The sequence below is a fragment of the Zerene cesonia genome, chromosome 1 (genome assembly GCF_012273895.1).
Source record: "Zerene cesonia ecotype Mississippi chromosome 1, Zerene_cesonia_1.1, whole genome shotgun sequence".
NCBI classification, from domain to species: Eukaryota; Metazoa; Arthropoda; class Insecta; order Lepidoptera; family Pieridae; genus Zerene; species Zerene cesonia.
Genome location: NC_052102.1, coordinates 7,963,275 through 7,975,710, shown reverse-complemented (window position 1 = coordinate 7,975,710; position 12,436 = coordinate 7,963,275). Strand labels below are relative to the sequence as shown.

General features: G+C 31.4%; 1 protein-coding gene across 1 annotated transcript in view; it reads right to left on the bottom strand.

Moving 5' to 3' along the window:
- The window catches only part of LOC119828329 (LIM domain transcription factor LMO4), a 131,588-nt gene extending 125,925 nt beyond the window's left edge, over positions 1-5,663 (bottom strand). The window contains exon 1 of the mRNA XM_038350462.1: positions 5,536-5,663. The gene's annotated coding sequence lies outside the window, so the exon portion shown is untranslated. The remainder of the gene's footprint in view (positions 1-5,535) is intronic.
- Between the last annotated feature and the right edge of the window lie 6,773 nt (positions 5,664-12,436).

Sequence of the window (12,436 nt, the reverse complement as noted above, 5' to 3'; positions counted from 1 at the left end):
GAAATAAACTTCGGTTATTACTCATAAAATTTGGGAATTATGCAAGGTATACTCCGTGTTAAGGAAAAAAGTAGCTTATTTACAGTGAGATAAGGCACATGAATTTACTATAGTACAAAATTTTATGATATGTATTTTTATACGGCTGTAAGCATAAGGTTTGATTTTGTTTTGTTTCTATGACAATTATAGTTAAGTGTATACCTAGTTGTTTTTTAATAATTAAATATAAATGAGACGATGCGAAATCGACTCTATTATATTATGATATAAAAATACAACTACTTACTTATCAAAACGAATAAAAATACAAGTAATTATTTATGCTAATAAAATCAAATAAAAGCGTTCGAGCATGACTTGCTAAAATATCTTAGATAAAAACATATCTATCTAGTAGCCCATTAAAAGAAGAAAAAAATAATGTTGATTAAATCATAATACTACAACATTAATACCTTAATAAATTTCATTCAAGGATGACTTTACTTCTCTCTGTTTTATCCCGCAAAATTATGTTATATTATATTGTATATTGCTATACAGAGCTTCATCCAGTTAGACGAGCATGTTTAAAAATCCACCGAGAGGTCGGCGCAAAAAAAGAATACCTTGAAATCAATTATAACACATTTCTAATCGGCACAGACGGATTTACCGGCGAGCGACGCCGCGAAGCGACCCCGTTCGCTTTGTTTTCGCCCGCGCAATGTCATTAGTGGAAAAATCTCGATATTTTTGCAGGCATCGATTATTTTTAATGGGCCGCCAACGGTAGAGGCATGCTGTACCTATGCTCGCAATAGAATATTTGTGAACCTACTGTCTTTTCACAGATACAGGTATAATATTTTTAACTTTTGTAAGTGTAGCTAAAAATAAAAAAAAAATTATATAGTAAAATAATTTGTCACATATTGTGTAGCCAAAATGATTAACATTTTATAAACGTTACAATATTAATAATATCTTAATTATTACAAGAACAACAAAGTAACGATTATGCTTTCAGAATCAGTAGATTCTACTTGGTCTGTTGTAAAGGTTTTCCTACAATAAATTCTGATTTTTTACCAGCTGATATAAGTTTGATATGTGTTTATAAAGTTTTGCTTATTTTATTAATTATTTTTCCATGTCTCCATCAGTATTATGTTATCTATTGTCTCCATATATCAACTTCCTGAAAAAATATAAAATTTCTCAAATCATGCTTTTGACAATTGATTAATATAGGTATTTCATCTGTAATCTAACACAAATATCGAATCTGCATTAGACACAAATTTCTGCGCAATATTCTAGTCATTAAAATAAGTTTGAACGTAGAGATAGATTTGTTTGTGAGTTTGGAGGTCTGGGGCCGCGGGCGCAATCATTAAGGAATCATTAAACGCTAACGACAACCGCCCTCGTGTCCGATGGCGCGCCATTTCATTCTAAGCACGCCTCACTAAACTGAACTCTTTGCTTTATTTAAAAATAAAAAATAATTTATTTAAACTTTTTTTTTTAATAGAACGCAAGCTGGTGCGATTCACTACGATATAAATAATCTGTTCCAAAAACGAAACAAAAAATTCATCTATGTATTATTAATGTATTTTTAAACAAGTAATATTGAGGTTTATAATTTTATTTACATGTTTAAATTAATTATATTTTAATTACATTTAAGCTTCAATAGAATCACTGGCAGGGAATTATAATTAAAACGTATTTATATCCTATGTATAATGATCGAAATAAAAACTATATTGAATTTAATGCGTTCAATTGTACCTACATCATTTTCTTTTAATTAGCAATGAATTACTTATCCATTATAAATATAACAGATGGATGATAAATATTCTACCATATTATTTAATATACGCAGAACTAATTCAAACATAACTGAATTGGCATTCATAGGAGATTCTTTAAACTACATAAACAGTCAGCAAACTCGTAAAAAATACACAAAGATCATTACGTTTAACGTATCGCTGCAAACAAATCAAATTGCATCCCCAACGTACGTTTATATGACACCGATTTATCAGTAGAGCTGATAGTTAGAGTGAAAAGAGTGCTAACAAAGTCACGCGGCGCTGGTTGTCGCGGCAAGCAAATGAGGCGCGACGCTCACTGCTAACTAAACCAATCGGCCGTACTACTTACATTCACGGGCGGTTTGAACGCTTCTATGAGCATAGTTGCTAGTATAGCACATATTATATTATCTGTGGTATAGTGTTGTTTTAGATTTATACAGATATAATAATAATGTTCCAATAATGTTACACAGTTTGGGTTGTTATGCGTTTTTCAGATATATTGAATAAAATAAATGTTGCCATTACAACTGCTATTTTATTCATTTTTAGCCATTGGCAGTATAAATGACAATGTAAAAAAAATAATTCATCATATTTAACATATTAGCATAATTGGAATATTATATATTTTTATTTGAAATCGACATTTTGTATGTTTTCGGCATTATGCATCGTCTGTATGATTTTCTTTTAATTATTTATTTGATATTTAACAAATTTTATTTTTAACGCGTTCTTTAAACTATCATTTCTCACAACATAAACTTCTATAGGTGAACTTAAAAAGCCAATAGATTAGCTTTCAACATTTTCAGTTCCAATAAATCCACCTAATACTTCATTTAGTTAATCAATCGTGTTTACGTATTTTACTAGATGCAGTTACACGTCGTGACGTTGCTCTAGTTATATTTGCATTTTTAAATAATTATTATCAAACGCAGCGATTCACAGCCGCCCGACGCCCGTCTGCGCGATCATTTAGCATCATTTGCGGGGACTTTTATCCCTCATCTAGTTTTAATGTGCTCGGAATCCTTTCGTATTCACTTGTTAGATGCAGTTCGCTGTAAAATCAGGTGGAATATCGTGTTTAAAGTTTTCCATTTCTAATGACTCGTATTGTTCTTGTAATCTTGTTGAACATCTCGTTAGGTTTCAATGGGTATTTGCTGTTCTTGTATTAAATTAACGGTAGTTTAAATTGTTCATAAATGAATCCACTTGATGGAAAGGGGTGTGTTTAAAAGCAACACATGATACCCTGCTATTTTATTTGAATCGTTTCCTTTGACCTTTGATTGTAAAATTATAATTAGTAAATTAAAAATAATAAAAGCTCCTTTTTTATCTTTTTCGTCTTTCGCACAAAATATATCATACTTTTCCTCTCCCCAATATTTCTACACTATAGATTACCTGCTTAAAATATACTATTCCATATCACTTAAAACAAACAATCTGTAAAAGCCAATGATTCTGCTATCTTTATGGTTCACTACATGATATTTGCTCCCCACTAACGTAAAAGAACACATCTGAATTATTGCAACAAATTAGCATAACGCCGGCGAGTCCCCACTATATATTTGTAATGCAACTGGCCACGACGGACAGGCGTATCTGTGCTTAATTTTAAGTACTAATTCACTACCACCATTAGTGTCACACGCACGTGCCGGATCAAGTGTGATGCCCTAACGTTTGGTGAAGCTATGGTAATGTAAATTTAAAATGTTTCAAGATCCATTGTTATGGGATCTCGTTATGGGTTGTATTGACGCTCTTGGTTTATTTGAATTATCTTCCTTGATTTATGGTTTAAACAGATAACTAAAAAAATGTTATCTAAAAATATAATAAAAAATGTAATATGATACTAAAAAATATAATTATTATTTTAGTTAGTAGAAAGTAAGAGAAAACAAATAAAATTAAACTAAAAATGTAATCTCTATCAAGTTGAGTTGAGATAGAGCTCAATGCATTCGACCCGTATCGCATTTGGGGTTTGGCTGGGTCGTTAATTTCGTTTTTGGTACTTATTTATTCAGATTAAGGTTTCTTACTTACAATTCAACCAACAAACGTTATTCATAAAATCAATTGATGTTAATAATTCTTGATATCTATTTGACAACTAACTGTGGCATATGTTTGGCACATAGAGTGAAAGAATTCTTCAAATCGGTACCCTGTGTTCCTAGGATTAGCGCGTTAAAGCAAACGAACTCTTCAGCTTTACGTCTATTATATGTAATAATTAGTGATATAAAAATAATCATTCAAATATATTCCTAAATATTCTAACAATTAATGTGTTCCCTTTAAATTTACTGCCTTTTGTTATATACTTGAAACAAAGCTCAAATCGCACACACACGTTAGCAGCTCCCAGCTCCCAGCTCCCAGCGCTCAGTATAACGCATCGAGTGAGCGTGTAAATGCATCAATTTGCATGATATCGGTTAGCACATAAGTGTGTCATGCCCGCTCTAATCCGTCACCGTAACGAGCGGGTTCGTTATCGCGACAACCTCATTATAGCAGCATAGCAGCTATCGCTGGCTGCAGCTTGGATAATGTTTACAAGTCATTTATATAAATATCGTCAATGCGTACGTGGCGGGGTTTGTGAGCGTTTGTGAGAAATAAATATTTTGACGTACAATTTTATGAAGGTTCAATTAATTTAAAAAGTCTATAAAGAGACTTTTTTCATAGAAACTACATATAATTGTGATCATATGAAATTAGAGTTAAATTTAAAATTTTGTGAAACATTTATAAATGGTATGAATTATTAAATTGTGGATAATTACATGACTGACAGCTCACTAGCTGAAATTACAAAATATCTAATGAAAAGTAATTTACATACAATTTTCATTATGTAGTAATAAAAAAGTTATTTTTTTTTAATAAATGCTATATACTAATAACCATACACTACAACATTTTTTATTCAAATGATTTCCACGAGACAACATACAACTCCGTAAACGAATAAAATACGTACGAAAATTCAAACCTGCTCGCATTTCAAGTGCAATAACCTCGCAACCAAAACAACCGCTCTAACCATTACTAAATGAACTTTTTCAGCGAACTTTCGAGAACAAATAGCATTTGAAAGAAACCATTATTAGAATCGAATGTGAAAACGATCACCGCAAATGCCATAAAAAGATCGTGGAGCCAATAAAACCTCTACAGTCAGCAATGATGCCTGAGGGGAAGCGGGGAGGGCAGTGTACATGGTTTGGGCGGGAGGACATTTTTATACCGCTCTAGGAAAAACTGTACGATACCAATTGGAATAGATGACGATTGATTTGTGGAATTGGTTTTTTGTAACGTTGAATTTAGAGTGATTTATTTTGCGTTTATGTAAGTGGAAAATTAGATATTGAAATATCGTACATAGCGGAAATAAATTCACGAAAACAGTGTTAATTCGTTTCAGAGATTAATGCTTGTCTATTCTACGATTTTGTTGTTTTGATTATGTTGTACATATATTTAAACTTGAAAATTAAAAAAAAAATTAATGGATTGTTATTTCATATAATAAATAAATACATTATAGAAAAACTAGAAACTAGATTACATTGTGGGGCAGATTTAAATTAAATATTTAATGGGATTGAATTTTACAATAATTTGTCAAATTTTCAAAAAAATTAAAAATATCAATCTTATTACTAAAACTTACGTAGCGTGCGTGGGCGGCCGTGCAAAGTTGCAAGCGCAGAGTTTTGCGCTAACCACAAAAACAAATCAGTGTCTGTTATCAGTTCTGAACCATAAATCGAGAGCGATGCAAAGTTCTCAAACTCAACGATACCAGCGCGTAGCGAGCTGCGAATGTCGCGTCAGATAAGCGACTGAAAGCCCTCGCGGCTAACGCAAACTATACCGCGCCGGTGGGTGGTTCCATAGCCCGGGCCACGCCCACGCCCCGCCCACCCACGGCCACGCCCACCTGAATTAATAAAGGCGGCAAACACCGCTGGACACGCGGACAATACTGCATTGTCCTGTGTCCAAAATAGTTTCAATTAGAATCGAGGACAAGGCACAAAAGCTTCACCAAAGTCACTTTCAAAACAAAATTGACCGGTACATGGGTTATAAGCAACGCTGCAGCAGTCACGTGCTGTGACTAAGCAATCGCATGGGGCAAAGCCATGCGTTGCATAAATAAGTAATACTGTTTATATTACAAGGGTTGTGAGTAAAGACCACTTCGGTTCGACATATAGTTGCCATATATCCTATTTACCTAAGATACACAAGACTTTAGTAAAAAATCCTTTAATGTTATTTAAATATATCTTTGACAATTTTAACATGGTTTTTTCAACATCTTAAAGAGATTTTTATAAAATATGTTTGTGTAAATTGTTGTAGATTCAAATAAATAAAGCTATACAATTTTGCACAAAGATGTTTTAAAGATTCTCTCTTAAAATATGATAATAGTACATATTCATTATTAATTATTCAAAATTGAATAATTATTAATAAATATTTTCAAATAAAATAACTACATTGTTTTTTCTTCTGTAGCAGAGTAATTTAAAAATACATGATTCGGAATGTTTTCAATCCACTTTCATCGCAAAAAATTGTAAAGGTATTATAATATTCTAATTGTTAATCTTTTAGGGACTTTTTATTTGTGGAAATTCATATCCTCCTAGTATAAGAGCTTCATAATTCTTTTTACCACACAATGTTTTGACGTTTATTAACACATAATAGATTTACCATACTAATTTTTGAAGAGAAAGCATCCTATGGATTATACATACTTCATTCATTATCTTAACATTATTTATGTACATTGAACATCTCTCGTGCAAAAGGAACATTCCCCATTGTAAACAATATTATAGAAATTAACAGAGTATCTATCACAAGTGCTAAACCTGCTGAAAAATCTCGACCGACATACTTATTTGTTAATTATTTCATTTTATCTTTTGCATTGTGAGTATAAAGTTTTAAGTTCTTTATATAGAGGATGATATTTGTGATTTTTCATGTAGATAATAGTACAACCCTAATTGAATTCTATTACGTCAATGTCAATTTATTAATTCCACTTCGATTCGGTTACCTACAAGCAATCCTGAACTTTAGTAAAATTAGGGGTATTACTATACAATTTTAAGTGTACACTATTCGCATCTCATTTTAACGAAATCATTTCATATTATTTTATGTGAATTTACTATTCTTATTATTGTAAATATAGCCAAGAATATTCTGACATTAAATAGGAGCCTTGACTTTCTGACTTCCATGTGCCGCTATTATTTGCTATATTAACGTTTAATTTTGGCTGTCTTAAAAAGTGTCGTTGAGCGTAAATTAATACTCATATATAATTAATACATAAATAATTGAATACATGAATTATATATGATATTTCATTCATTAAGAAGTTTATAATTTTAACAGTTTATCAGTCTGCCCGTCACCACGCTCGCTGCAATACGTTCAGTGTTCTCAAAAGAGTCTTTTATTTCTCTTTTTCTTATTAATTTTTTCAACAGACATTTTATATGGGGTTTTATAAATAAATAACTTTTTATATCTTCCACACTATTTCCTGAAATTAAATAAATTTTCTATCAAAGCGTAACTTGAAATAATAACAAACTAAAATAATTTTTGAACAATCTCAATTCAACTGGATTCTTATTATCTATATTCTAGAAAGTAATATTCAAGATAATATTTCAATTCAGACATTTTTTGTAAAGTAAGAGCCAAGAGAAATAAAAAACTCTTATCACTCATTCTGGTAGTCTTCAAATGAAGAAATTTTATCAACCTGTTTTTGCAATAGTACTTCTGGATAGATGCGCTATAAACTATAATTTCAAGGGGCGTGTGCATTTTTTTTTAAACGGAGGTTAGTAAAATTCCATGCTTTGCTTATTTTTCTTCCTATGTTTTATCTAACGTGGTTTAAAAAAAAATGGTCTCCCGCGTGCCAAATTAAAGAAAGAGATTTCGTTAAGATTCCGAAATTGTATAATATGAACCCTATTTTCACGATTTAATTAATGTCAAGAGCTTATTTATGGTTGAAATTTCTTTTAAGATATTGTATTAATAATTGTGGGAAGAGAAAATAACCATTTAAAGTAAGGCTTAATAAATATAGAAATAAATAAATAGATAAATAATGCTTTATTAAAATTATTCTAGCAAAAGTGGGACAAAGTATCCAACATAAGTTCTAATACATACTCCACATATTTTTATGAATGATCGTTTCATCTGCTTCCATGAAAACAAAACTCCATAAAACAAAAGAAATATAATATAATGTTTTGTTTTACTTGCGCCTTTATTAAGATATTTCAAACTATATACACTTATTAAGAATCAGTGACAATATAAAAATTTCATGAGTTTGTCTTATCATCTTGTTTAAGACGGAAAGGGCTTAATAATTTCCTTACGTATACTCTGTATAAGAACAAGTTAGACAATTAAGTTCATATTCTAATTAAAGCGTGATTTTTAGTTTTATTCTAATTTTATTAATATGGAATTACATGAAACTATTACAATGGTTTGTACTCAATGAAAAAAGTGATTTATTCTTACGGATAAGTCCCAAAAAATATACAAAAATATTGTAATATTGTTATTTAAGATTATTATTCCTAAAAACATCACTTTAATCCAAATATGAATAATATATATGTTTTATTACCTCACACCATGTTATATTGGCCCTTCCTCTGTAAATTTTTTGATCCGTGGTCATCGCTTACCATCAGGCGACTAGCTCAGTTGTCGCCTATTACAAAAAAAAAAAAACGCTAAATTGTGTCGTCATACTATATGAATTAAACGCTGCCTTTACAGATATCAAATATATGTATTAAAGAACATTATCTTTTATAAAAGCAACTCTGAATTTCGCATATATAATCCAATTATTTCACAGATCACAGTCCACAAGTTCCGATGTACGTTAGCATCATAGAGCGAGCAAATAGCCAGTCTAGCTTCAAATATCTGTTCGATTTCAGAACAAACAACCGTAGGGAAGAAGTTGGATCTCTCAACGATTTTCACACTTTACTTGATTTATCTAAGCGAAGTGTTTACAGAGGAATGGACGACGGCCAAGCGTGTGTCCATTGTGCGGAAATCTCGAATAGCTGGGATACAAAGAAAAGAACTGAAGCGTTTATCTAAGTTAGATTAAATATGGCACGCATAAGAATACATATGTAAATGTAATGTAGTCCTATATTAACGTAAATGAATTACACTTGTTTATTATTAATTTAATAATTATAAAAGTACGTAGATAATTGTTTTCAACAGATTTAATAATTATTCCCTCACTTATGAGCTATGAACAACGCATTGGTATTTATAAGATTCAGTAAAAAAGGGTGAAATATTTGCTAGTAATTTCTTTTTCGTAAAATATTTTTCGTCTAGAAACCATCATGAATCACAATATAAGGTCCCCCGAAGAATTTATGTTATTCCTACACCATACGGTGATGGGATATAAATAATTTACATACGAATATAATATACTGGCCTACTGTCTAGCGTGACGTATTCAATTGAGAAATCATACGCCAAAAATGCCTAAAATCATTTTGGAAAAGAGCTAATACTTTAACACTACTTGACCGATATTAATTAAACATAGCTAAGAACCATCGCATAGAAATTAGCATTCAAATGAAAGAAACCGTATTGAAATCGGTCCATCTGTACACACAGACAGACATCGACGTCAAACTTCCATAAAGCTTTTTGCGTCGGGAATACGGTATGTATCCGTATATCAATTATATTTATATCCACTAAGTTTCGCTACTATTTACACAATTACTTAATCAAACTAATATAAGATATGGCATCTAACTTTTAGTGATAGTACACATAAATTACCTATATTCTAAGGTAAGTCGTAACATGAATTTACGTCAACTAAATTGATTGTTATATGTTGAACAAAGGACACTAAAACATCAATCTGCAGATGGTTGCGCCAGGATATTCATAGAATATTTGGATTTATATTCCAACAATAGTTGCATTAACATAAATGTTCACTGACAATGCCACACAAAACCCGAACAAGGCATGCAAAGAAGTAAATAATGAATATAATATTTTACAAAATAATACGGAGGAAGCACTGCTTGTGTAAAGGTACGTTTTTTTGTATTTTAAAATATCTTTTTGTATAGATTCATTACATTAATAGATTCTACACTTATTATTTTATTTGTTGGTATAGTGTATGAAGCAATTGATGTTTTAAATAGTGAAAAATTTATGCATTGTGTAATTGCTTTGAAATTGTAACGATTTTTTAGGTTTTTGTATAAATACCTTTACCTTATGCAATTTATTGGTAACGATACTACTTAAAGCACTAATACAGACACTCATTTATGAATCAGAATTTATAATTTATTCGTTATGTTTTAATATAATCTTTTATAATATTTTATACCCACATCCTCAATATAAGAAATAGTCTTATCTACCTATATTCGTTGCCCAAATGAGCCAAAATAGAACGATGCCAGGCGAATCTTCCAATTTGAAACGGAATATCTGTAAAATGTAACTCCATTGTGTTACCGTAAGCAAACAGCAGGTAGACAATGCGAAATGTTCGGTCACGTGCTCCAATATTTATTTTATCAATATTCAAACGCTTTACGATGTCGCGGCGTTAGTTTGTCTTCTACCAAGCGAATATTGAAAACCATTCAGCTGCGAAGCCACGGTTGAGAGATTTCTTTGCATTTTGAATCAATTTCGGTGGAATTATTAATAAGGTTCAGATGGAATAACGGAGAGTTTAATTCTGTTCATTTCAAAATTATATCTCACATTTTGTATAACATTTTAATGGACTTTATTTTAGAATCATTTATTATATATTCTTCTGTGAAAAAAATATCCAAAAGAAAGATTTGGTTAGAGCTATTTAACCGCTTTTGAAAAAAAAACAAGGTACATCACATATTAATTACAATACTAAATAAGATACAAGTTACTTCATAGTTACGTACCTAAGCTATATTACTGATTAAAAGCAATATTAAAGGCTATATTTTTTTAGTTTCATTTGGAATTTGTTAAAGCCGGGGCAATACGCTTGTATATTGCATATAATTTTAACTTCAAACAATTATTAAAAATACGGGTAAAAAAGCAAACAAGTAACACGCTATTAGGTAAAGTAATTTTAAAAGACAAAAATGAATCATAGTTATGTGACTACTAACAACAAAGAGCCATTACCTTAATAAAATACACATTTTCACATATCCACCTCGAGCACACATCTCAAAGTTAACACAGAATGCTACATAGTTATAGAAATACATCGTTAATACGTTAACGAGGTGCCATTCCAAGCGACTTTTTCCACAGAGCCGCGCGGCGCCGCTCGCCGAATGCTAAGCAGGGCGAATTGACATTCAAGCGGCGAACTAATCGACCGGGAAATACACTTGTCATACATTTAACGTGGAATTTTTATGATTGAGGGTAACAAATGCATTTGCTATTGAATATTTTCCTTCTTTTGCTCGATTGGAGGATTTGATGTGATTTGAGGACGGATTATGTACTGTGTTCCGATTGTTTTATGTTACATTGTGATGTATTTTTCTGTAGGTTTGATGAAATTTGACGCAGATCATAATTGAATAAAGTAATGAAGAATGATGCTTATGCTATTATGATTTTATTTATATGAAAAGTGTTTAACAGACTTTCTAATAACTTAAGCGGGTTTGCAAATATTTATGACTGCTCTTACTCAAATTTTGATGTAATCCCGAGAGGCATTATCAGGACCCCTACAAGGAAGTCAAATGTCATGTCCACGTCCGAAAGCCATCATTGTCGGAACATAACTTTGGGTAAAAATAAAGCGAATATATTGTATTACCTTACGTAATTCCTGAAGATCTCTCATGTCTATCAAATTATTCAGGGTTTTCGCGAACCTTCGAATTATAAAATATATTTGTATTTTATTAACTATATTTGATTTATGCAAACTAATTGGATTAGGCTATATGTATATGAAGATAAGGTATGATGAACGTTAAAAAAAATTAGTCAATTAAAAACAATCTCCAATAATTAATATTTCATTTAAAAACGTCTATAAATATATCCCATCTTATAGTTATGATAATGTTTATTTTATGTTGTTTGAAAATGCTTTCAATAAAACTAATTAATCCCATTCCCTAAACAACACTTCGTCGCGTCGCAACCCTGCTCGCTACGTCTTCCTTCGACTGACAGCCGGCGACATATTTTATTCACATCGCACCGCCCGTAATTCAGTCGATGCAGATAAATTGTTTTACCTCGCGGCACCACGAGCCACGTCCCACAACTTTGGCGTTTGCATGATGAGCTCCTTTTTTATGCTGAAATAAAATTGTGTTAGCCACCGGCAACGGAGCGACGTGTGAACGCCGGTAGATTCGCAAGAAATTGTTTTCAGGAAGCCTGCTTTGATATTTATGAAAGTTGGCATGTCGTGGCATCCGTTTGAGTGAAGGGTGCACGATGGATTT